Here is a 24832-nt window from a genome sequence, read left to right as displayed (position 1 = left end):
ATGCCAGTAGATCATAGGACACGTGTGGGAGTATATCAAGAGTTCTGGTTGTTAAGTATGAGACACTAATTAGACAACCAAATAGGCCAGATGGTCATTCTGGAGCTTAGGAAAGAGTCAGAGTTTGGAGATCAACATTTAGGAGTCATCACAGAAGAGATTAGCACAGAAATACAATGTGAGGGACATACGTGATTTAAAAATTTTCTAATAGCCACATTAGAAAAACTATGAAGAAACAGTTTGAAATTCGTTTTGATAACCCAGTGCATCCAAAATAGAATTATTATAATAAACAACCAGCATAGTTAATTAAAGGGATATTTTACTTTTTTTTTTTTGTACTAAGTCTTTGGAATCTGACATATTTTATACTTAACAGCACATCTTGGTTGGGTCGTGGATAGTGAAAAATGTGCAAATTAATGGGTATGAAATCCTCTGGTGTGAAAGGAAGTTGAAATTGAGATCCTAGAGTAAGTAAACTGTAGAGATGTGTGTTTAGAATGTGGGATTTTTGAAATTGGTGTAATTACTAGTGATGACCATGGGAGTTTTGACTGTGATGAAGAAAAAATGGAAGAAAAAATTGTTTCAGTTCAGGAGGTCAAGTGAGAGGCAAGGGTTTTTGGTGGATTATCTGAGTGTTATGTTGACATCACTAAGAATAAGAATAGGAATAGTGATGAATTAGTGAGCTAGGTGTTAGAGTCCCTCCAGTGATGTGGATGTTGGTAGATGACAGTTATAAGGAGATTACTGCCTTAGAGACCTCTTCCCTGTCCCTCCAGGTCATTTTATACCCTGTTAGATGCTCCCATAGAATCCTATGTATTTCCTCTGTAACACTCATTACACCTGTTTGACACTTGATGCCAGTCTCCGAGACGGCAGGACCAGGTTTGTCTTGTTTATTTCTGTATTTCTAGAGCCTGCTCAATACCTGGCACATAAGTTCTTAGAAGTTTACATAAAGTGTAAAAGAGTCATCTGAATTAGTTGTATTGTCACCAGCCTTTAACTCTCTTTTATCTTCTGTAAAAGGACCAGTTTGAAGTACGCAGTGTCCAGAGTGACAACTCTTTATTTTTACTTAAAAATTTTTTTAAAGTTTTAATTTTAATTCTAGTTAATATACAGTGTTAAAGTAGTTTTAGGTGTACAATATAGTGATTCAGTAATTCCATGCATCACCTGGTGCCCATCGTAAGTACACTCCTTAATCCCCAGATTGACAATTTTAATTGGTTTTAGTAAAATTTGTTCCTCTGTGTGTGATTTCTAGCCCTACAGTTTGGTGCTTTTCATTAGTTTTTCTGAGTTCTTCAGTTTTTTCCAAAAAAAAAAAAAAAAAAAAAAAAAAGATTTCTGATTTACTTACACCTGTTCCTTCCATTTCCTTGTTAGCAGATGTTTAAATGTTTACTTTGTTATAATTACGCTGTCAAGAAACTTTAATACATAGGTTTTTCAGGAAATGATTCAATTCCAGTTGTTATGAACTATGATTCCCCTTAAACATTCTTAAAACCTTTTTGTTAAAATCAGTTTTTCCAAGTCTTATTGAGAGAGGAAATGTAGGTGAGGATATGTTAGAATCTTTATCTCTTGAGCAGTTTTCTGCTGATCCATAGTAGTGAAACGTATGGTCTCAGGACTCCTTTAACTCTTCAAGTATTGAAGACCTCAGAGAACTTTTTTTTTTTTTTTTTTTTGGTGGGTTATATCTTTCAATATTTACTGCATTAATAATTAGATAAAGTTTAAAGCATGTTATTAATTCTGTAAACATAACATGTAATGGATTTGTTGCTGCTAATGTAAATGGTATATTTTTTGAAAAATGATAGTCTTCCAAAACAAAACAAAAAAATGTTTAGTGGGAAGAATGGCACTGTTTTTACATTGTTGCAAATCTGTTTAGTGACTGGCTAATAGCTAAATTTTCATCTATTTCTGCATTCAACCTGTTATTTTATTTTGGTTGAAGTGTATGAGAAAATCTATCTTCATGCACTTGTGTAGTTGGAAGGAGGAGTTGGATTTGGGAGGAGTATTTTGATTATATAATTGTGGATAATTTTTCTTTGTACTTCATGAAAACTCGTTGCATAATAGTTTCTTAAAGGTTGGTTGCAGTGTGGACTCTGAAACCATTATCAGTGAACATTTTATACTCCATTACATTAGAAATTGTTGCATAGGTCATTTGGAAAAGTAGTGAAAAGCTTTCAAGCTCAGGTTGATGGATACAGATTTTCAACAATTATAATTTTTGCTTGAGAGCTTGAATTTTGCATTGGCAACAGATATTAACAATTATTTTCCTTGAGGTGATAGGCTTATCTTAATCATAGTCTGTCAGTTGTTTTTTGAAGTAGCAGCGAGCTTGTTTTTAAAGTCGTTTTTTGAAGTTCCACTGAAAAGTGGCTTTTTTCAGCTTAAAGATAAATTCCATGAGTACTTTTTCCTAAAGGTAACCATCATACTTAGAATGCAGTAGAAGTATTTTTTGTTTACTTCCATTTTGTCACATAAAAGTCATCTTAAGGATCAAGATTTAATAAAATTAGTGTTTTTTCCTATTTCTTCAAGAACATTTTTAAATGAAGTCCCCCCCGCCCCTCCCCCGTTTGCAGTATAGAGCACAACAGCTGTTAGTAGAGTTGGTGAAACTGACGTGATTCATGCTAGGAGGCTCGTGGTTTCTCACCTTTGCTTTTTCACCATCATTGCAAATGTAAACACAGAAAAGAAGGCAAATAGTGTTAGTATCGTGAAAATACTTTTGACCTTGTGAACCTCCTGAAAGAGTTTTAGGTACTTTCAGAGGTCTGCAGACCACATTTCGAGAAACTTGGTATAGATGATTGGTTTAGTATAATAGACTTAATGTCTTCCTTCTGTGGTAATAATGGGCATCTGAATTTTAGGTATGACTGTATAGCACTACATATATATTGGGCATCTCTGACTAAAGTAGCTTGAGTAATACCTCATAAAAAACTTAAAGTTCCTTATGTAGGAATTCTCTTAGCATATACCATGTTAATTATTTGGATAGTTTTTATATTCTGGGTCTTGTTTATTTTACCTCTCAGTAGCATTAATTTTGAAATACTTAAAAAAGTTTCATATATCTGTTTTCTCCAAATTTCAACAATGCTAAAAATTTTGGAATGTGTATGTAATAGGAACTTGTTCAAATTATATGATTTTTATGAAAGAGTATGAAATACTAATTTTAAAATGATAAAAAGATGCTCCCACTTAGCCTGGTGTATCAAAGAAATAATGTTAGAGTTGAGATCTAAAGAGTGAGTGAATGTTAGCCAAAAAGTTTTGAGAGAAGGAAAAATGTGCTTACCGGAGGGAACAGAAATATATATATATATATATATGTATGTATATATGTATATATATATATATACATATATACATACATATATATATACACACACACATTTATATTTTTATATATGTGCCAAAAGGTGAGTGAGCACAGAGTGATTTTGTTTTTTTTAAAAAAATTTTTTTTTTTCAACGTTTATTTATTTTTGGGACAGAGAGAGACAGAGCATGAACAGGGGAGGGGCAGAGAGAGGTAGACACAGAATCGGAAACAGGCTCCAGGCTCCGAGCCATCAGCCCCGAGCCCGACGCGAGGCTCGAACTCACGGACCGCGAGATCGTGACCTGGCTGAAGTCGGACGCTTAACCGACTGCGCCACCCAGGCGCCCCGAGCACAGAGTGATTTTGAACGATACAGACCTGTGTGTGCTTTAGAGTACAGTGAGCAAAGAGTTGGTCTTTTTTATTTTTATTTTATTTATTTTATTTTTTTAAACATTTTTTAATGTTTATTTATTATTGAGAGACAGAGAGAGACAGAGCACTAGAGGGGGAGGGGCAGAGAGAGAGGGAGACACAGAATCTGAAGCAGGCTCCAGGCTCTGAGCTGTCAGCACGGAGCCTGACACGGGGCTCGAACTCACAAACTGTGAGATCATGACCTGAGCTGAAGTTGGACGCTTAACTGACTGAGCCACCCAGGTGCCCCGAGTTGGTCTTTTTTATGAGGCTGATGAGAAGATATTGAAAGTTTTAAGCAATGGGATGATGTTATCATTTTTACTTTTAAAAACGATTACTCATGTTAAGAGTGGAGAACAGATTGGAAGGAGGCTTGTGTATGGATTGGAAGGAGCCCAAGAAGAGATTGGGGGAAGGCTAGTTTAGAGTTGATGGTATTAAGTGGTAGTGAATTATCTAAAATCTCTAGTGCCTAGAATCAGTGTGGTAGGCTTGACTACTTATTTTTCTTTTCTAGAAAAAGGAGTGTTTGAGGCTATAGGGATGTGCTAGAAGTAGTTCAACAAATAGTTATTTGATATTCAACAGATACTTACTGTCTTTATGAAAGGCTATGGTAAGTATTGTGATGTCATGTTGTGATGTCTATTATATGTGATACAGTTATGTAAAAATCATTGAGTAATAGAAGATTAAATAGATTAAATAGAAGCCTTAAATTTAGAGATGATAAAATTGATCTTTAGTACTTAAATTTAAATGAGGAAATATTCTGTATGGAAGAAAATAATTGTTATTTTGGAAGAGTTTTCAATTTTAATTTTGGCAATCACTCAGAATTTTGCTTGTGGTTAGAAAAAATGTCAAGCAGTATTTTTTTTTTTAATATTGAATACGTTCTTATAAAAGATGGAAATAATACTGTTGTATTAAAGGCAAAACTTATAAATCCCCTTTCTTATTCTACCCATGTTCCTACTCATTCCTTCTCCAAACTGTTGTCAAGTTTGTTTTGTATCCTTCCAAAGGATGAGGTAGTTGAGGAAGATTCATCTGGCATTGGTGCAGGATGGATTAGTGAAGAGACAGACTGGATGCCACAAAGACTAGTTAGAGGACTTGTATTTGTCCAGATGTAAAGAATATTTCTTGAATTGAGATAGCTGCAGTTGAGATTGAAAAGGAAGAAATAAATGCAAGCATCAGGAAGCCTTGATTAAGGAGAGATATGGGTAGATAGGGAAAGGGAGAACTCAAAGATGACTTATTTTTACCTGTAGCCATTCTCCTCCAGTATAAAGCGAATACGCCTACAGAAGGTAATTTGCAGTCATAGAAGTGAATCTATAGACCTTCTCTTTTCAACCGTTAGTACACAGTTGGTTCAGACACTTCCCAGGTTTTACTCCTCCACAGCTAAATTGATTGACAGAGCAGTGGGTTGGAGAATAGGAATAAGGCTTGACTGTTAGCTGTCTGTGTGGGCAGAAGCTAGGAGAGGGAGGAAAGAAAGGAAAGGGACTCCAAGGTCTCTGGCTGTATAGAATGATAGCAGGAGGTTGTGGTGCAGATTTTTCCTTCTGATGTTAATTTTGATGTTCTGTCATAATCTTCTGTATTATAGATGTTGACATTTTTAGACACTTAGAATCTTTTTATAAGCACTTTCAAAACATGTGTGGACTTACATGTTTGAGAATTGTCCCTTTAAAAAAGAAAATTTTGAGAGAGACTTTTGAGGAACAGTGCAGTGTTTAGGGGTTTTAGGGAAGACTTCTCATAAAGGCTAAGTTTAACTGAGTCATGAGTTTAAAGAATTAAGGGGCAGGGGAGGTTGGGAGGCAAGGGAGGTGTAGGTAGTAGGAACAGCGTGTGTACAAGGCATGTTTGAGAGAGCTACAAGTAGTTTGCAAAATTTTGATGGTGTCTGATGTGTAGGGGAGGGTAGTTGAGGAGATGATATCTCAGTCAGAAAACAGCCAGACCACTGTCATTAAACTGTAGATAACCAGTTCAGTGTTTCCCACATTTGAAAAGAGAAACTATGTTTTAAATTTAATACTGATAAGATGAATTTGTGCTTTTGCTATGTCCTGATATGTGTTCTGTTCCTTTGTGTAGACACCTTTGACATAGTCAACAGAAACCAATGAATAAGTAAGTAAATGCAGGAAAATTGATTGATAGGTCTAAATAAATCATTTATGTATGAACTGCTTTTATTAGTGGATTTATTATGTTAGTGTTTATTAATATCTTGTGGAATATAGAGCCAGTTATCTCCAGTTCAGTTGTGCTTTTCTTCCACTCATCCTTGTTCCTCCTTCCCCCCGCCCCCAACCACCCAAAGCAAACACACCAAAAAAGAAAAGGAAGAAAGGCAGCATGGTGCTATCTGTACCGTGGTGAAAATCCTGGTACTCTCTGGGTTTTTGTTTTGTTTTGCTTGGTTTTATTTTTATTTTTATTTTTTAATGCTTATTTATTTTTGAGAGAGAGACAGAGTGTGAATGGGGGAGGGGCAGAGAGAGGGAGATAGAGAATCTGAAACAGGCTCCAGGCTCTGAGCTGTCAGTACAGAGCCCAATGCAGGGCTTGAACTTGGCATCGACAAGATCATGACCTGAGCTGAAGTTGGTTGCTTAACTGACTGAGCCACCCAGGTGGCCCTGCTTTGATTTTTAAAAAATGTTTATGTATTTTGAGAGAGAGCATGCAAGCAGGGGAGGGGAGAGGGAGAGGGAGAGGGAGAGGGAGAGGGAGAGGGAGAGGGAGAGAGAGAGAGAGAGAGAGAGAGAGAGAGAGAGAGAGAGAGAGAGAATCCCAGGCAGGCTCTGTGCTGCCAGCGCAGAGCCTTTCATGGGCCTCAATCCCACGAAGTGAGATCACAACCTTAGCCGAAATCGAGTGGCACCCTCAACCAGCTGAGCCATCCAGGCGCCCCTGTTTTGCTTTGATTTTGAGTGAAGAGGTGAGATGACTTAAGGTGAGAGGAGGAGTAAATATTTACATCACTGAGAAGAATTGCAATAAAACATTACTTTTACAGTTAGAAGTCCTAGAAAAAATTTGCTTCCACCAAGATGTTTTGACTTCATGAACAGTATAAATCGTATAATGATCTTGTTTTTTTAATCTTTGTGGCTTCATGGTGATCAAAGCCAAACTATGGTTCCAATTTATTAATTAGTACTGTGTGGTCTCTGTGATCTGTGTATTAATGTCCTTCCTTTATATTAGTGGGTATCCTGACTTTGTTCTGTGTATTTTGCTGTTTTATACACATTTTTTGTATTGATACAATAATAGCTAATGACTTTACCCCAGACCAATGAAATTATAATTTTTTTTTTAAATTTAAATGCATTTTATTTTTAAACAACCTACATGACATGTTTTCTTAAAAAAAGTATGAAATGCTTCACGAATTTGTGTGTCATCCTTGTGCAGGGCCATGCTAATCTCTGTATCGTTCCGATTTTAGTATATGTGCTGCCGAAGCAAGCATGAAATTATAATCTTTTAAGGGGGGAAATGAGGATGATCAAGTTCAGGCCTCAGGATTAAAAAAAAACTCATCAGGAGGTGTTGCTATCCTCCTCGGGTTGAGAATCACTCATTCTAGAGCAGGATGTTTTCAGCAAAGGGCAGGATAGTAATTATTTTAGGCATTGCAGGCTGTATTATCTGTCATAACTATTCAACTTTGCCTTTGTAGTAAGACATAGATGTGTAAATTAATAGATATGACTGTGTTCTAATAAAACTTTGCAAAAACAGGAGCAAATATCTATTTATTAAAAATTTTTTTAAAAATTTATTTGTTTTGAGAGAGAGAGAGTGAGCAGGGGAGGGACAGAAAGGTAGAGAGAGGATCCCAAGTAGGCTCCACACTGTCAGCACGTAGCCTGACGCAGAGCTCAAACTCACAAACTATGAGATCATGACCTGAGCCGAAACCAAAAGTTGGACACTTAACTGACTGAGCCACCCAGGTGCCCCCAGGAGCAAGTATTTAGCCTGAGGGTCATAGTTTATAGAGACCTCTTCTACAGCCTGAACTTTAGTTGCTGTGCTATACTGCTGATGGACCAAAACTGTTTGAAGTAACATACTGACGGAAATGGATTTATTTCTTTTTTAAATAGACGACTTTAGAGTAGTTTTAAGTTCACAGCAAAACTGAGTGGAAGGTACAGAGATTTCCCATATGCTTTCTACCCCTACACATGCATAACCTCCCGCATTATCAACATCCCTCACCAGGATGGTTTGTTTGTTACAGTTGATGAAACTGCATTGATTCATCATTATCACCCGGAGTCTGTAATTTACTAGTTTCCATAGTTTAGGGTTAACTCTTGGTGTTGTACTTTCTCTAGGTTTTGACAAATACATGATGACAGCTGTCCACCATTATAGCATCATACACAGTAGTTCCATTGCCTTAAAAATCCTCTGTGCTTCACCTATTCATGCTCTATTCTAACCCCAGGCAGTCAGTGATCCTTTTTACTGTCACCATAGGTCTGCTTTTTCAAGAAGATCATATAGTGGTTAGAATCATATGGTATATAGCCTCTTCAGATTGGCTTCTTTCACACAGTAATATGCGTTTAAAGTTTCTCCATGTCCTTTCCTATCTTGATAGCTCCTTTGTTTTTAGCTCTGAATAATGCATTGTTTGAATGTACTGCTTTACTTATCCATTCACCCACTGAAGGACGTCTTGGTTGCTTCCAAGTTTTGGAAGTTATGGGTAAAAGTTGCTATAAACATTTTTGTGCAGGTTTTTATGTGTACATAAGTTTTCAGTTCAAAAGTGGCTGTACCATTTTGCATTCCCACCATTGATGAATGAAATTTCAAGTTGCTCCATATCTTTATCAGCATTTGATGTTGTCAGTGTTCTGGATTTTGGCCATTCTAATATTTAGTCATAGCTTGTTTTAATTTGCATTCCCCGTGAAATGTGATGTGGAACATATTTTCATAGGCTTATTTTCTGTGTGTCTTCTTTGATGATGGTGGTAAGGTCTTTAGTCCATTTTTAATTGGATTGTTTTCTTATTGTTGAATTTTAAGAGTTCTTTGTACTTTGTGGATAATCATTGTTATCAAGTATGTTTTGCAAGTATTTTCTTCCATTCTGTGTCTTGTCTTGTCTTGACAGTGTCTTGTGGGCAGAAATATTTAATTTTTAAGAAATTTTTAATTTTAATGAAGTCTAGCTTGGTAATTCTTTTATAGATTATGTCTTTAATGTTGTATCTAAAAAGTCATTGCTATTGGACACCTGAGGGGCTCAGTCAGTTAAGCGTCTGACTCCTGGTTTCAGCTCAGGTCATGATCTCATGGTTTGTGAGATCAGGCCCTGCTTGGGGCTTTGCACTCACAGCACTGCACGGAGCCAGCTTGGGATTTGTTCTCTGCCTCTCTCCCCCTCTCCTCTCTTTTCTCAAAATAAATAAGTAAAACTTGAAAAAAAAAAAAGTCATTTCCAAACCCAAGGTCATTTAGATTTTCTTCTCTGTTATCTTCTAGGAGTTTTACAGTTTTGGATTTTACATTTAAGTAGGACTGTGATAAATTTATTTTTAAGTTTATTAATTTTTGAGAGAGACCACAAGAGTGGGAGAGGGGTGGGGGGAGTTACAGAGAATCCAAAGTGGGCTCACGCTGTTAGCACAGAGTCCTGTGTGGGGCTTGAACCCACAAACTGTGAGATCGTGACCCAAGCTGAAGTCGGAGGCTTAACCTGCTGAACCACTCAGGCGATCCAGGAGTGTGATAAATTGTTGTGAAGGGTATCAGGTCTTTGTTTAGATTCATTTTTTTGCGCATGGATGTCCATCTGTTCCAGTACCATTTTTTGAAAAGATTTTCTTGCTTCGTTGTATTGTCTTTGCTCCCTTATCAAAGATGTATTGGCTAATTATATGGGCCTATTTATGGACTCTATTTTGTTCTTTTGATCTGTATTTTTGTTCTGCCAGTGTCATACTGTTTTGACTACTGTAGCTTTATAGTAAGTCTTGAAGTTGGATAGTGTCAGTTCTCCAATTTTGTTCTCAAAATTATGTGTTGACTATTCTGAGTCTTTTGTCTCTCCATCTAAAATTTATTAAAAATTTTCCAGGTTCATTGAGATATAATTGACATGCAACATTGTGTAAATTTGAGGTGTACAACATGGTGAGTTGATACAAGTATACATTACAAAGTGATTACCATAATAGGGTTAGTTAACACCTCCATCATCTCACATATTTACTACTTTGTTTTGTGGTAAGAGCCTTTATGATCTACTCTCAGCAACTTTTCAGGTATATGGTACAGTATTGTTAAATCACTGTTGTTACCATGCTGTACCTTAGATTCCCAGGACTTACTCATCTCATAACTGGAAGTTTGTACCCTTCATCAGCATCTCCCCATTTCTCCCATCACCACCCTTGGCAACTGCCGTAAACTCTCTGTTTCTTTGAGTTTGGCTTTTTTTGATTCTACTTTGTCACAAATGGCAGGATTTCCTATTTTTCATGGCTGAAAATATTTCTCTGTGGGTGTTTGTATGTGCTACATCTTTATTCATCTGTAGATGGACACTTTAGTTCGTTTCTATACCTTGGCTATTAGGAATAATACTGTAGTGAATATAGGAGTGCAAGTATCTCTTCAAGATCCTGGTTTCATTTCCTTTAGAAATGTACCTAAAAATGGGATTTCTGGATCATATAGTAGTTCTGTTTTTATTTTTTTCAGGAATTCCTTACTGTCTTCCATGTGACTGTACCAGTTTACAACCCACCCACTAAGCACAAGGTTTCCCTTTCCTCCACATCCTCACCAACACTTGTTATGTCTTTTCTTTTTGATGATAGCCATCCTGACAGATGTGAAGTGATATCTCATTATAGTTTTGATTTGCATTTTTATTTCTTAAGGCATTCCCTGCCTTTTTTGTTCTTTTTTTTTTTTTTTTTTTTAAAGAAAATTTTGTTTTAAGCAAGCTCTATGCCTGGTGTGGGACTTGAACTCATGACCAATAAAATGTCACAAACAGACTCTGAGATCAGGTCTCATGCTCTTCTGACTGAGGTAGCCATGCACCCCTGACTTGCATTTTTCTGGTGATTAGTGATGTTGAGCATCTTTTCATGTACCTGTTGGCCATTTGTATGTCTTCTTTGGGAAGCTCTTAAGGTCCTCTCTGTTATTTATTCATTTATTTGCTTGTATGCTTGCTTGCTGTTGAGTTGTAGGAGTTCCATATATATATATGTATTAAAAATTTTTTTTAATGTTTATTTTTGAGAGAGAGAGAGAGAGCGAACATAAGCAGGGGAGTGGTAAAACAGACGGAGAGACAGAATCCGAAGCAGGCTCCAGGCTCTGAGCTATCAGCACGGAGCCTGGTGAGGGTGGGGAGGAGGCTTGAGATCATGACCTGAGCTGAGGCCTGACGCTTAACCACCTGAGCCACCCAGGTGCCCCACGGGGCCGACTCTTGATTTTAGCTCAGTTCATGATCTCATGGTTTGTGAGTTCAAGCCCCACATTTGGCTGTGTGCTGACAGTGCAGAGCCTGCTTGGAATTCTCTCTCCTGCCTCTCACTGCTCCTTTCCTACCTGCATGTGCTCTCTCTCTCAAAATAAATAAGTAAATTAAAAAAAAGATTATCTCCTTCAGCCCCTCTCCTCTGCTCACACATGCTCTCTCAAAATTAAAAAAAAAAAAGTTTTCTGCCTTCCTAATTTAGGACATCTCTTCTTGTAGAACTACAGTAGTCACAAATTGTTTATTTTTATGCTGTCCTAGAGTTACATTGGCTTTTTCTCTGTTCTCCAGTGACTGGATTCCTGTTTTCTACTTCACAGATTCTTTCTTCTGATTGATCCATGTTTCTGTTGATTGTTTCCACTGCATTTTCTATTTTATTCATTGTATTCTTTAGCTTTGGAATTTCTGTTTATTTGTTTTGATTTGTCTCCGCTAAACTTCTCATTTTGTTTGTATATTTTTGCTGATTTTGTTAAATTATCTTTGTTTTCTTGTAGCTCATTGAACTTCCTGGAACAGCTATTTTGAATTCTTTTCTTTTCTTTTTTTTTTTTTTTTAAGTTTATTTATTTACCTTGAGAGAGAAAGAGAGTGAGCATGAGTTGGAGGTGGTGCATTGAGGAAGGGAGAGAGAGAGAATCCCAAGCAGGCTCCTCACTATCAGTACAGAGCCCATCATGAGGCTCGAACCCACGAACTGCAAGATCATGATCTGAGCTGAAGAGTTGGAAGCTTAACTGACTGAGTGATCCAGGTGCCCCTATTTTGAATTCTTTATCTGGTAAATCATAGAACTTAATATCTTGGGGGTTGTTTACTAGAAAATTATTGTGGGCCTTTGATGGTATCTTTTCCTTGAATTTTCATGTTCCTTGAATTCTTGTGTTGTCTTCACATTTCAAATAGCAGTCACCTCCTCTTGTCTTTACTGATTGACTTCAGGACAGAACTGTCTTCTGTCAGCTCTGCTGGGAATTCTGAGACCTTTACCAATCTGCTGCGGCTATGCCTGCTCTAAATTTGCCTCTCTTTGTGGCAGAATTCTTTTTTTTTTTTTTTTCAACGTTTATTTATTTTTGGGACAGAGAGAGACAGAGCATGAACGGGGGAGGGGCAGAGAGAGAGGGAGACACAGAATCGGAAACAGGCTCCAGGCTCCGAGCCATCAGCCCAGAGCCTGACGCGGGGCTCGAACTCACGGACCGCGAGATCGTGACCTGGCTGAAGTCGGACGCTTAACCGACTGCGCCACCCAGGCGCCCCTGTGGCAGAATTCTTAAGCTTCTGTGTTTGTTTTTGATTCTACAAAGTGCCGTTCTAGGTACTGAAGGCCTACTTGGCTTTCCCATAGGTGGTGCTTACACGCTCATGTTAATGATGTATCGCAGGCCTGGTGATTTGGGCTGACTTTCTGTGTGTGCTCACTAGCCTTCTGGAAAAGCTCACTTTCACCATTGTCAGGTATGCTTACAGAGAGCCAGTTATGAGGTGGGGATGTGTGTGGGTCAGGCATGTGGGGCACCAGTGATGCCTGTGGGCCAGTTTGGCAGTGTGTCCCCAGCAGATCAAGGTTGGGCCTTCTGTTCTGAGATCTGGCTGCTGGTCTGCTAGCTGCCCACTACTCCCCTAGTTATGCAGCTCATGGCTTAGTTTTCTGGGTGGGGCAAGAAAGAAATTGGCTTCTTTGGCAGTGTCACACATCTGGGGAAGTCAGGTACTCGCTCATATACTCTTAAGTTGACTGCAGAGGAGAAATCATTGCCTGAGAAGGGCTCTCTTGGCAGTGAGCTGTGCTGGAGCTGTCTTGGAGGAAGGGTAACATGGGTAAAGTCAAACTGTTCCTCTTCTCTCAGATTTTTTTTTTTTTTCCCAGTGGTGTATAGGATCTTTTCTAATGGACTCTTGGACTTCCACAAAGGTTCTCTCATCTGTGAGCGATTGTCTAAATTCGTGCTCTTCAAGGGCTCATAGACCAGTTCTGAGAAGCTGGAGTTGGCATCGGCCACTTTAGGGTCCACATCCAGGACCATTTGTCTGTATGTCTGTTACCTGATGCCTGGGTGGGTGAGGGTCCTTCCAGGTCTCTTGGCATATGGCACTAGTGTCTGAACCAGAGCCAAATGGGGCTGTAAATAAGTCACTCTTCTGTTAAGGAGCTGCTTCTGAGTCTGTAGCCAAGACATTCAAGTCAGCTGCCTGGGTGCTGGCCTGTCTTCTTAGAACAGCTCTCCTCACTCTTGGACTGCACTAGGGTTTTACAGTCTCTTCTCTGGATCTCATGGCTCCCACAAAGGCACTTTTGTTTGTAGATGGATGCTAGATTGTTGTGACTGAAGGTGGATATGTTGGGGAATATCTTTTTTGGCTGTCTTGCTGATATCACCTTTCCATGTAAACTTTAGAATCTGTCAGTAGTCACAAAATAACTTGCTAAGATTTTGATTGGTATTGCATTGAATAGGTCAAGTTGGGAATAAATGACATCTTGGCAATACTGAGTCTCCTTCTTCATGATCATGGAATATCTCCATTTTTTAGTTCTTAGATTTTTTACATCAGAGTTTTATAGTTTTCTCCATATTAGATCTTGAACATATTTTGTTACGTAGCTTTCTTTTTAATGCTATTGTATCCTCTTAATTGGCATTTAGAGTTCTAATTGGTTAAATTATTTGGTTTGGATTCAGCATGTGGTAATTTATTAATAAAGTATTTCTTCCTCTTTTGTCTTTTTCTATTTTATAATGGCCTTTTTCTATTTTATAATGTTGAATAGAACATCCCTCTGTTCATATCTCAGATTTTTTGGAATAGCTACATGAATGATTCTACATCTGTTTTTTTTTTGGCATGGCTGTAACTTAGAAAATTCAGTTGATTTCAGTAAAGATTTATTAATTGATTCTTATACTTGTATAGATCTCATACTTTTATATTACAGATTAAGAAATCCCAGTAAATATAGGTTGTTAGATAGTGTCATACTGGTCCTGATTTTTGGTTTGGAAAATGTGGTTAATGAATGACTAGGATGGAGACGGGGCCAAGACTGATTCTGTGAGACTATTGTAAGCTGGTATAAGTGAGCAAATAGGCAGAGTCAATGGTAGGACAAGGTACTTTTGTTGGTATTTATAGAACCTTTTTTTTTTTTTTTTTTTTTAAAGCAGAAGTACTTTGTTAAGTACGAGTCAGTTAATTAAGGGTGGTACTGATTGTGACAGTATTAACTACCACCTTACCTAGTAGTTGGCAAAACGATGCATTATAGTCCTGAAGTAATTCCCTAACAGAGTCACATTTGAGTATGAATTGAAGATGTGAATTTGTTACTTTAGCCCAGTGAGGAATAACTTAGAAAAGTGTAAAATGTTTAATTTTTGTTTCTGTCATTTATAGAACCTCTATACACAGCATTGTTCTGTAGATCAAAAACATTCTCAGCTACCCTAAGAAAGTCAACTTTCTCACTGTATTCTCTTTCAGTTAATTAGAATTCATTTGGTATATAAATTAGTTAATGATGACTTGGAGAGGTTTATCTTAGAGGAACTACGTTAGTAGTTTCACTCTGACACATTAGAATTGTATTTTATTCACTGTTAGAATTATAGAATTATAGACTGGGAGGCAGGTGGTATAGTGGAAGACCATGACTTTTGGAGACATAGTGGTTCTGTTCTTCCTAGCAGTGGTACTTTGGGCAGATTGCTTAACATCACTAAGTTTCTTTTTCCTCATTGTAAGTTACTGTAAGTGGGATATTTAACATAAAAATTCCTTTCTTGTGTGTGGTACAGAGTATTAATACAATAGAATTCCTGTCTCGATTCTTGTCTTCTCTTCATTTTCCCAATGTGCTTTATAAAACTGCAGCTGAAGTGCTCTTTCTAAAACCAAAAACTAGTTCATGCCTTTTCTTCTTGAAAATCCTTCAGTGGATCCCTTAGCCTCAGGATGAATTCCAAATTCCTCAAGGGCCTGTAGGTTTTTTCTAGTCTTGTGGTTTATTTCCCCATTGGGCCTGCATTATAGTCCTTAAGTAATTTCCTAACAGAGTCACATTTATTTGAGTATGAATACTGAAGCTTGCTCACTTCCAAGCTAATGTTCTTGTTGCTTGTTACATTCTGCTTTGAACTCTGTCTTTTGCTCTTTGCCCTTCTTTCTGACCCTCAAGCTGCTTCGCTTGTTCAGAACATTAGGTTAAATAAAATTTCAGTCCCTTAAGTACATATGAGAAGAGTGAGAGATGTGTAAAGACCATTGGACTGGGGCGCCTGGGTGGCGCAGTCGGTTAAGCGTCCGACTTCAGCCAGGTCACGATCTCGCGGTCCGTGAGTTCGAGCCCCGCGTCGGGCTCTGGGCTGATGGCTCAGAGCCTGGAGCCTGTTTCCGATTCTGTGACTCCCTCTCTCGCTGCCCCTCCCCCGTTCATGCTCTGTCTCTCTCTGTCCCAAAAATAAATAAACGTTGAAAAAAAAAAAATTAAAAAAAAAAAAAAAAAAAAAAAAAGACCATTGGACTAAGATGCAGACCTGGGTTCCAGTCCTAGCTCCTCCATTTACTAGTTAGAGGATCTTTGGACAAATTAATATCTCTGAGCTTTATGTAGTGTCCTTATCTTTGAAACCAGGGAGTCTGCTTAGTTTATTGTGTGAAAATGCTTTGGAGCATAAATATATAGCTGTTAATAGTATTATTATCAAGAGTATATGTTGGGAGCTCCTGGGGTGGCTCATTTGGTTAAGTGTCCAACTCATGATTTTGGCTCAGGTTATGATCTTCATGGGTTTGTGCCCAGTGTCTGGCTCTGTGCTGATAGTGTGGAGCCTGCTTGGGATTCTCTCTCTCCCCCTTCTCTCTCTGCCTCTCTCCAGCTTTTGCACGCGCTCTCCCCTTCTTTCTCTCAAAATAAATAAACTTAAAAAAAGTCTATTTTGGGTATTTGTAAGATAGCTCTGTTTTCTGATATTTGAGGAATTGGATTATGGGCCCTTACCCCAAATTTATATGTTGAAGCCCCAACCCTCACCCTGCTTGTGACTGTATTGGAGATAGGGCCTTCAAGGAGGTGATTAGGATTAAATGAGATCATAGGGTGTAGCTCTGATAGAACTGGGTTCCTTTTATTTTTATTTTTATTTTTTTTAATTTTTTTTTAACGTTTATTTATTTTTGAGAGAGAGAGAGAGAGACAGAGCATGAACGGGGGAGGGTCAGAGAGAGGGAGACACAGAATCTGAAGCAGGCTCCAGGCTCTGAGCTGTCAGCACAGAGCCTGATGCGGAGCTCGAACTCAAACTGTGAGATCATGACCTGAGCTGAAGTCGACTGCTTAATCGACTAAGCCACCCAGGTGCCCCTGAACTGGGTTCCTTTTAAAAGAGGAAGAGACACCAGAGATCAGTCTCTTTCCACCATCTGAAGACATAATGAAAAATTGGTCCTCTGTAAGCCAGGAAGAATGCTCTCACCAGAAACAGAAGGCTGATCTTGGATTTTCTAGCCTCTAGAGCTGTAAGAAAATAAATTCCTGTTGTTGAAGCCATTCAACATTTTGTTATGGCAGCCTGAGCAGACTGATACATATTAAAATATGATTGCCTTGTGGGAAGGGCAAACTAGACTGATTTCTCAGATAACATTTAATGAGTAACACAATCAGCCATAAATTAGTGGACTAGTTTAGAAAATGACTTTGGTAATTTGGGAGTTACCCTAATAGATTTTTTGTCTATATGACTAGGAGTATTAAAGTTGTTACTTTCAAGTTTAACCAAAACCTGTTTTGGGAACTTACTCTGCCCCTCTCCCATATAAAAATTAAATCTTTAAGGATGCATTTGGCTGTAGGTAATGAACAACTCAAGCTTAAACAATGTGGAACATTTATTATTTTATATCACAAGAAATTCCAAGGTAGGATTGTCCCAGGGTTGGTTAATTCTTTAACTTAGTAGTATCAAGGATTCAAGTTCTTTCTGTTCTCCTATTTGGTGGGGTGGTAGTGAGGTATTATTAGCATTAGTTTTAGTTTCCTGCTGTTTGCAAGCTGGTTGCAGTAAAAATGTTACATGGCTATTATAGAACATTTGGAAATTCCACAAAAGAATAAAAATGAAAGCACAAATCGTTTATAATCCAACTGTTAACATGATGATGTATCCCCTCTCAATATCTGGTGGGTTAGTTTGTATAGGTATTTAATTATACCAAGCAAAATTAGGTCACACTATATACACAGATACATATTCTGTTTTTTTCCCATTAAGATTATATAAGAAAAATTCTCTAAGTAAAAATAATAATTTCTTTCTGATTATTGAAATAATGATCATTGAAAAAATTGGATACAGAAAAAAATACAAAGAATATTAAAAATCACCCATATCTCCTTACTGAAGGATAACTACTAACATATTGATATATTAATATATTGGTATATTGTTGAGTGTGTATAAATATACACATTTCTTTAAAAAAAACCAGGTACATAATTATTTGTTACTAGCTTTTTACCAAATATACACCTTTTCTTGTGGTTCATACCCCAGCATCTTTGCTTCTTCACTCTTAACCTGTACCTGTGGTCTCATGAGGAGTTTCAGTTGATTGAAGAAGAAAAATCTTTTTTTTTTTTTTTGCAAAATAATAAATTTATTACATATGACTGGCAGATAGCTGTTGCTGATATATTATTCTCCCAATGTTCATGAAACATTTCAAAGTAAAATATAATTAAAAAAAATTTTTTTTAACGTTTATTTATTATTGAGAGACAGAGAGAGACAGAGCATGAGCATGGAGGGACAGAGAGAGGGGGAGACACAGAATCTGGAACAGGCTCCAGGCTCTGAACTATCAGCCTAAAGCCCGACATGGGGCTCGAACTCACAAACTGTGAGATCATGACCTGAGCCAAAGTCAGATGCTTAACCGACTGAGTTACCCAGGCGCCCCTCAAAGTAAAAAATAATTTTATACACCACACAATCACAGGGTTCCTTGAGGATCTCCAAACATTTTTTGAACTAGTTGACTTTCAATTGCGAGACCTGGTCCCAGCCCTGAAGCTTCAGGAGGTTAAGTGTGCCACTCAAGGTGGCTGGAATTTTCCCAGCTATAAGGACAAGATTCTACTTCAGAGATGAAGGGAGGGGAGTTCCCAAAAGGGACCAATAAAACCCCTGAAGCAGAAACAAGAGGAGACAAAGGTAGAGGGGGACTGTGGTTGAATCAGAGGACCTCTGGGGTGAAGGTGAAGAGCCCTCTCCAGGACCAGCATTCCTGGGTGCTCACCTGTGTCATCCCCCCTGCACCAACAGGGGAAGGACTGCCCTACAACAGCAGTAGGTAGATCTGAAGGACTGCCCTACCAACAGCAGTAGGTAGATCTGATGGTAGATCTAGTAGTTTGCGGAACCTGAAGAGGGGGCCCAGCAGGACCCTCAAATGGATTCTGGAGTATCCAGGATGTCAGGATGTCAGGATGTACATGCCCTTGGTTAATGAGAAGTCCTTGCCAATAGTCCCAGGTCCTGGAAGGCATCAGTCAGGTTGTTGCAAGGATAGCCCTTGACTAAGACCAGTGGGCCTGCACAACCACACTGGAGTTGGTCACATGAGCTCCATAGTGACCAGCCCAGAACTGCGTGTCCTGGCCCCAGTGTTTGAAGGACACAAAGTAGATGCCCATCTTGATGTTAGAGAACATGTGGGTGACCTGAAAGCAGACATTGTTGTTCCACTGCTGGATGGGAACAGGCATAGCAGAGAATTTATGTAGGACAGTCTGGTTGGCATTTAGAAGTTGGACACGGAGTCAGTACATACAGCCACTGTCGTGTCAGGCTCCCCACCTGAAGGAAGACACGAAGCAGGTCTGTGAGGGAGTCCCAGGCACCGTTGACCTGTTTACCTCCACCACCCAGCTGTTCCCACTGTGCTGCACCATCCATTTCCAGAGGCCTTCTGTTCTGAAGAAGAAAAATCTTGAGCTGAATTTACAGATGGTTTTACATCATATGCTGGTACCACCTGAAGATGGATATTTATGACACTGTAGCCACACTCAGGGGTGACCCAGAAGGGGAGTGGTGAAGGGAAATTCTCCTGATGAATGGAACTTTGAGCAATGCAGTGGAACTTTTTGCTTGGAAAGAGATGGTTAGAGATGTAGATCCACTCTGACTCATGGCAGTAGCAGTTGTTGGGCTAATTCATTATGGACCTGGAAAGAACATAATTGGAAGTATGCGGAATAGGTATATAGATATGCTTCTCAGTGGATATCAGGTAATATTTGTGTTCATTGTGAATGCCCATCAAAGAGTAACCTCAACAGAGAAGGATCTCTGTAATCAAGTGGACAAGGTGTAACCTCTGGATTCTAGTCTCTTTCCCCAGCCACCTTTATCCTTGCTCAGTGGGCTCATGAAAATGATGTCAGGGTGGCAGGCTGGAGGTTGTGTATATGCTTAGCAATATGGACTTCCATTCACCAAGGCCAACCTGGCTGCCACTGCTGCTGAATGACCAGCTGGCCAGTTGGAGAGAGCTGACACTGAATCCCTGAGATAGCACCATTCCTCTGGTATTTCTTATCACTTACTTTTGACCAGTCAACTCATTTTATAGCAGGTGAAATGTGGCATTGGGCTCATGCTCATGGAATTATGATCTTACCATGTTCTCCACTACCTTGAAACAGCTGAATTGATACAACAGTGCAATGTTCTTTGAAAACTCACTTCACCAGCTGGTGGCAGTTCTTTGCAGTTCTGGGGTAATGTTCTCTAAGATGTGGTTCCAGTCTCTGAATCAGCCACCAGTGTTTGGTGGTATTTCTTTGGTAGCCAGAGGTTCATAGTTAGAGAATCAAGAGGTTGACATAAAGTGAATGAAGTCCTCTCACTATTACCCCTAGCAAAATTTTTGCTTCCTTTCTCAGAACTCGGGGGTATACTAGTTTAGAGTTCTTATTCCCAAAGAGAGGAATGCTTTTACTGGGTAAAGCAGTATTGGTCCTGTTGAACTAGAAGTTGAACACCTGGCCACTTCAGCTTTTTCATGCCAGTGAATTGATAGGCAAAGCAAAAGATTACTGGATTGGTTAGGGTGATTGAGCCTGACTCCCAAGTGGAAATTGAGTTGCTGCTACACAGTGAGGGTGAAGAGGACTATGTGAGGAATGCAGTAGATCATCTGGAGTGCCTCTTAGTACTTCCATGACCTATGATAAAAGTTAACAGAATATGAAAGCAGTTGAATACAGGCAGGGCTGTTAATGGCAATGGTTTGAGTCACCAGCCAAGGAGCAACAACCAGATGAGATGATTGCTGAGGATAAATGGAATATGTAGTAGCCAGTAGAAGAAAATTATAAATGCCAGCTATGACCTCATGATCAGTTACAGAATGAAAACTCTAGTATTTATGAATATTTGTTCTATCTATACCTTAATATTTGTGTATATATAGTCAATTCTTTTTCTCCTCTCTCCCCAGTTCTCCTGTATTTAACTTAAGGTGTGTTAGCCTAAGTTAATACTAGGTTATACTTACTTAATGCGAAGTTAAATACCAAGTTAATACTAGGTTCTTAGTTAATGCTAAGTTAAATACTAGGTTAAGTGGTTAACCTAGTATTTGAGTATTTAAGTTATAAGATATCAAAGGGGAAGTACAACGAAGCCAGCTACAAAAGGAATCAACATTACTCAAAGAGAAAGTAGATTTTGTATTCTCTTTTAGGAAGATAGCATCTTTTTGATTGTATGCGGATGGTTGTATTATGTTAGACTGAAGCATGTTTTTGCTATTGTCTTTATTTAGGATTTAAATACAGTGAAAGAGGTTGGTACACATACCATACTGATAGAGGGTACTGTGGTGGTTTGTGCTATGTCAATTTACTTAAGCTGGTTCTATAGTATGATTCCTTCCCTGTATGGTTGTGGGTTAGAATTGGCCAGAAGAGAATTTATGTAAACAGCATTCATTAACTTCTAAAGGTTTCTCTGGTTAGATGTATTAAGAGGCACAGAGGTGTTGGTGGGTTCCAGCTTGACCTTGGTCTCCTTTGTTCCGCATCTACCTCTTTTTCCTGGTTACTGACAGTTTGGTCAACAGTGGCTTCAGACCCCTCACCCGATACGAGACCTACAGAAGCATAGCTTCCCAGATCTCCCCAGGAGCATTTCTTTTGCAGTCCCATTTCTGCAGCTGGGTGTGGTTGGCTTCTCAAATTGATGACTCTATGATCCTCCCACTTGCCTTGTGGACTATCTCAGCCTCCCCAACTATCCCTCTAAATTGTATAACATAAAATTCTATAATTAATTTCTTTTTTAAAGTTTATTTATTTATTTTGAGAGAGAGAGAGAGAGTGAGAGAGAGCACGTGCGTGAGAGCGCACAAGCAGGGGAGGGGAAAAGAGAGAATCCCAAGCCAGCTCCATCCTGAACAGCATGAACTTGTGAGATCTTGACCCAAGCTGAAATCAAGAGTTGTATGCGTACCCAACTGAGCCACCCAAGGCACCCCTGTAATTAATTTCTTATTCTCTAAGTCTTAGTGGCCCTGCTTCCCAGTTTGAATCCTGTCTTAATACACACTACTTGTTGGTAAGTATCTATCACTTTTATTGACTACATGGCATTCTAGTATATGAATTTTTTTTTTATCACTTGTCATTGGCCATTTAGATTATTTCTATTTTTTCTTTTTTCACTGTTACAAACAAAGGTGGTGTGGACATCCTTGAACATAATGGGTTTTTTGTTTTGGCATTTGACCTTGTTTTAAATTTCTTTTTTGTTTATTTTTGAGACACAGAGCATGAGTGGGGGAAGGGCAGAGAGAGGGAGACAGGGGATCCAAAGTGGGCAGCAGAGACCTCCATGTGGGGCCTGAACCCATGAACTGTGAGATCATGACCTGAGCTGAAGTCAGACAGTTAACTGACTAAGCCACACAGGAGCCTCATTGGCACTTGACCTTTTATTTCTTTTGGGTAAATTTCTGGAAGTGAAAAATATATGCATTTTATTTATATTTTTATTTTATTTTTAAATTAGGCTTCACGCCCAGTGAGGAGCCCAACGTAGGGTTTGAATTCACAACCCCGAGATTAAGACCTGAGTTGAGATCAAGAGTCTTGAGCCACCTAGGCGCCCCAAGAATATATGCATTTTAGAGAAATGTTATACTTGTCTAATTGCACCCTCTAGCAGTATGTGAAAGTACTTGCCCAGCCTACAGTCTTGATAATGATGGCTCTTTGAGTTTCTTTTTTTTTGTTTTTATTTAAATTTAAATTTTATTTAAATTCCAGTTAGCAGTTGGATGGGATTTTGCTTGGGATTCTCTCTCTCCTCTCTCTCTGCCCCTCCCCCATGCACCCTTGCTGTCTCTCTCTCAAAATTAATAAACATTGAAAACAATTCCAGAGGTTCCTGAGTGGCTCAGTCAGTTAAGCATTCGACTTTGGCTCAGGTCATGATCTCACGGTTTGTGAGTTAAAGCCTCGTGTTGGGCTCTTTGCTGACAGCTCGGGGCCTGGGGCCTGCTTCTGATTCTGTGTCTCTCTCTCTTCTCCCCCACCTCCGCACTCTGTCTTTCTCTCAAAAATAAACATTAAAAAAAAATCTGGTTGGTTAACGTACAATGTAATCTTAGTTTCAGGTGTACAATATAGTGATTCAGCACTTCCATACAACACCTGGTGCTCATCACAAATTCACTCCTTAATCTCCATCACCTATTTAACCCATCCCCCCCACTCACCTCCCCTCTCATTTCAGTTCTTTTAAGAAGAAAGAAGATCATGTGAGAAGATAATTAGTTAACATGGAAGGAGTTAGTGGAAGGAGGCTAGTGTCTGAGACTAAGTATGAAATATATTCTGTCAATAATACTTATACTAATTATGTGTAACTGATTCTGTGTTTAAATGTAGTTGCTCTTTTAGGGGCGCCTGGGTGGCTCAGTCGGCTAAGTGTCCCAACTTCAGCTCAGGTCATGATCTCACGGCTTGTGAGTTAAGCCCCATGTTGGGTTCTGTGCTGACAGCACAGAGCCTGGAGCCTGCTTCGGATTCTGTGTGTGTGTCTCTCTCTGTCCTTCCCTCGCTTGTGCTCTCTCTCTCTCGGTCTCTCAAAACTAAATAAATGTTAAAAAAAAAAGTTTTTTTAAAATGTAGTTGCTTTTGGGGTGCCTGGGTGGCTCAGTCGGTTAAGCGTCCGACTTCAGCTCAGGTCACGATCTCGCGGTCCGTGAGTTCAAGCCCCGCGTCGGGCTCTGGGCTGATGGCTCAGAGCCTGGAGCCTGCTTCCGATTCTGTCTCCCTCTCTCTCTGCGCCTTCCCCGTTCATGCTTGTCTCTGTCTGTCTCAAAAATAAATAAACGTTAAAAAAAAAAAAATTTAAAATGTAGTTGCTTTTTTGCAAGCTGGGTTTTTACAGGTTTTGCATTAAGTCTGTTTTTTAAAATACAAGTTTTGTAGTATATATAGGAATTAGTCTGGAATAAATGTCACTGACTTAGGCTGTAATTATGGCAAAACTTAAAATTTCAGAGTCTGAATATTTAGTTATTAGAAATGCCCTGGGGATATAAATTAACTTGTGAAGGTTTAAAAACAATCTTTTTTTTTTTTTTTCCTCTAAGTTTGTTTATTTTGAGAGAAGGAGAGGGAGATAGTGCACCAGTGCATGTGGGAGAGAGGCAGAGAGAGAGGGAGGATAGAGAATCTTAAGCAGGTTCTATGCTCAATGGGGAGCCCCATGTGGGGCTCGATCTCACGAACTGTGAGATCATGACCTGAGCCAAAATCAGAAGTCAAACTCTCAAATGATTAAGCCACCCAAGCGCCCCTAAAAATATATTCTATATTATTAGGGTTGAATTTTGAATTTTATATAGAGTATACTAGCTGTTGATTGTATTACCTCTTCTATTAAAGACGAGTGTGCCACAACTTTCATTCCTTGACCATCAGAACTGTGTGATAGGCACAGAGACTTCCTCTAGATTTTGCTGGAAGCTCATAGGTCTGTTAGCAGTTGCTTCAGTGGGAGGTGGTAGGAGGATCTGTGCTAAGGCTTACAATAGCTAGATTTCAACCTGAATTGTTAGGCAAACAATTTGTTCTTTTTGCTGGATATTTGCCATAACCTGGTAGAGTTTGTTCTATTTAGTTTTCACTTTTGTTAGAATGGGAACTGTGTTGGAGAAAATTATATCCTTTCAACGCTAGCTGGGTATTGAATATATGCATAACTTAATCCCCATGACTCCATGCTTACGAGGTTTGTTTGTCAGTTGTGAACCAACATTTAGTCCATGTGCTCTTTTTCCCTCTCATCCTTTCCACAAAAGGATTTATAAATGATTTATAATTTATAAATGATTATAAAATTTACTGGAAAGTTTCTTAGGTCTCAAACCAA

The 24832-nt window shown here is 38.8% G+C and overlaps 1 protein-coding gene and 1 non-coding gene across 13 annotated transcripts in view; one reads left to right on the top strand and one right to left on the bottom strand.

Moving 5' to 3' along the window:
• ABI1 (abl interactor 1) overlaps positions 1–24832 on the top strand; it is a 129692-nt gene that overhangs the window by 15672 nt on the left and 89188 nt on the right. The gene's annotated exons all lie outside the window — the stretch shown is intronic.
• On the bottom strand, positions 7220–7322 carry LOC125171384 (U6 spliceosomal RNA). The gene has a single exon (XR_007154301.1). It is a non-coding gene; the product is annotated as a U6 spliceosomal RNA (small nuclear RNA).

This window comes from Prionailurus viverrinus, chromosome B4 (assembly GCF_022837055.1).
Source record: "Prionailurus viverrinus isolate Anna chromosome B4, UM_Priviv_1.0, whole genome shotgun sequence".
Classification (NCBI taxonomy): domain Eukaryota; kingdom Metazoa; phylum Chordata; class Mammalia; order Carnivora; family Felidae; genus Prionailurus; species Prionailurus viverrinus.
The sequence above is the reverse complement of the archived record's forward strand: the minus strand, read 5'-3'. Positions and strand labels throughout refer to the sequence as shown.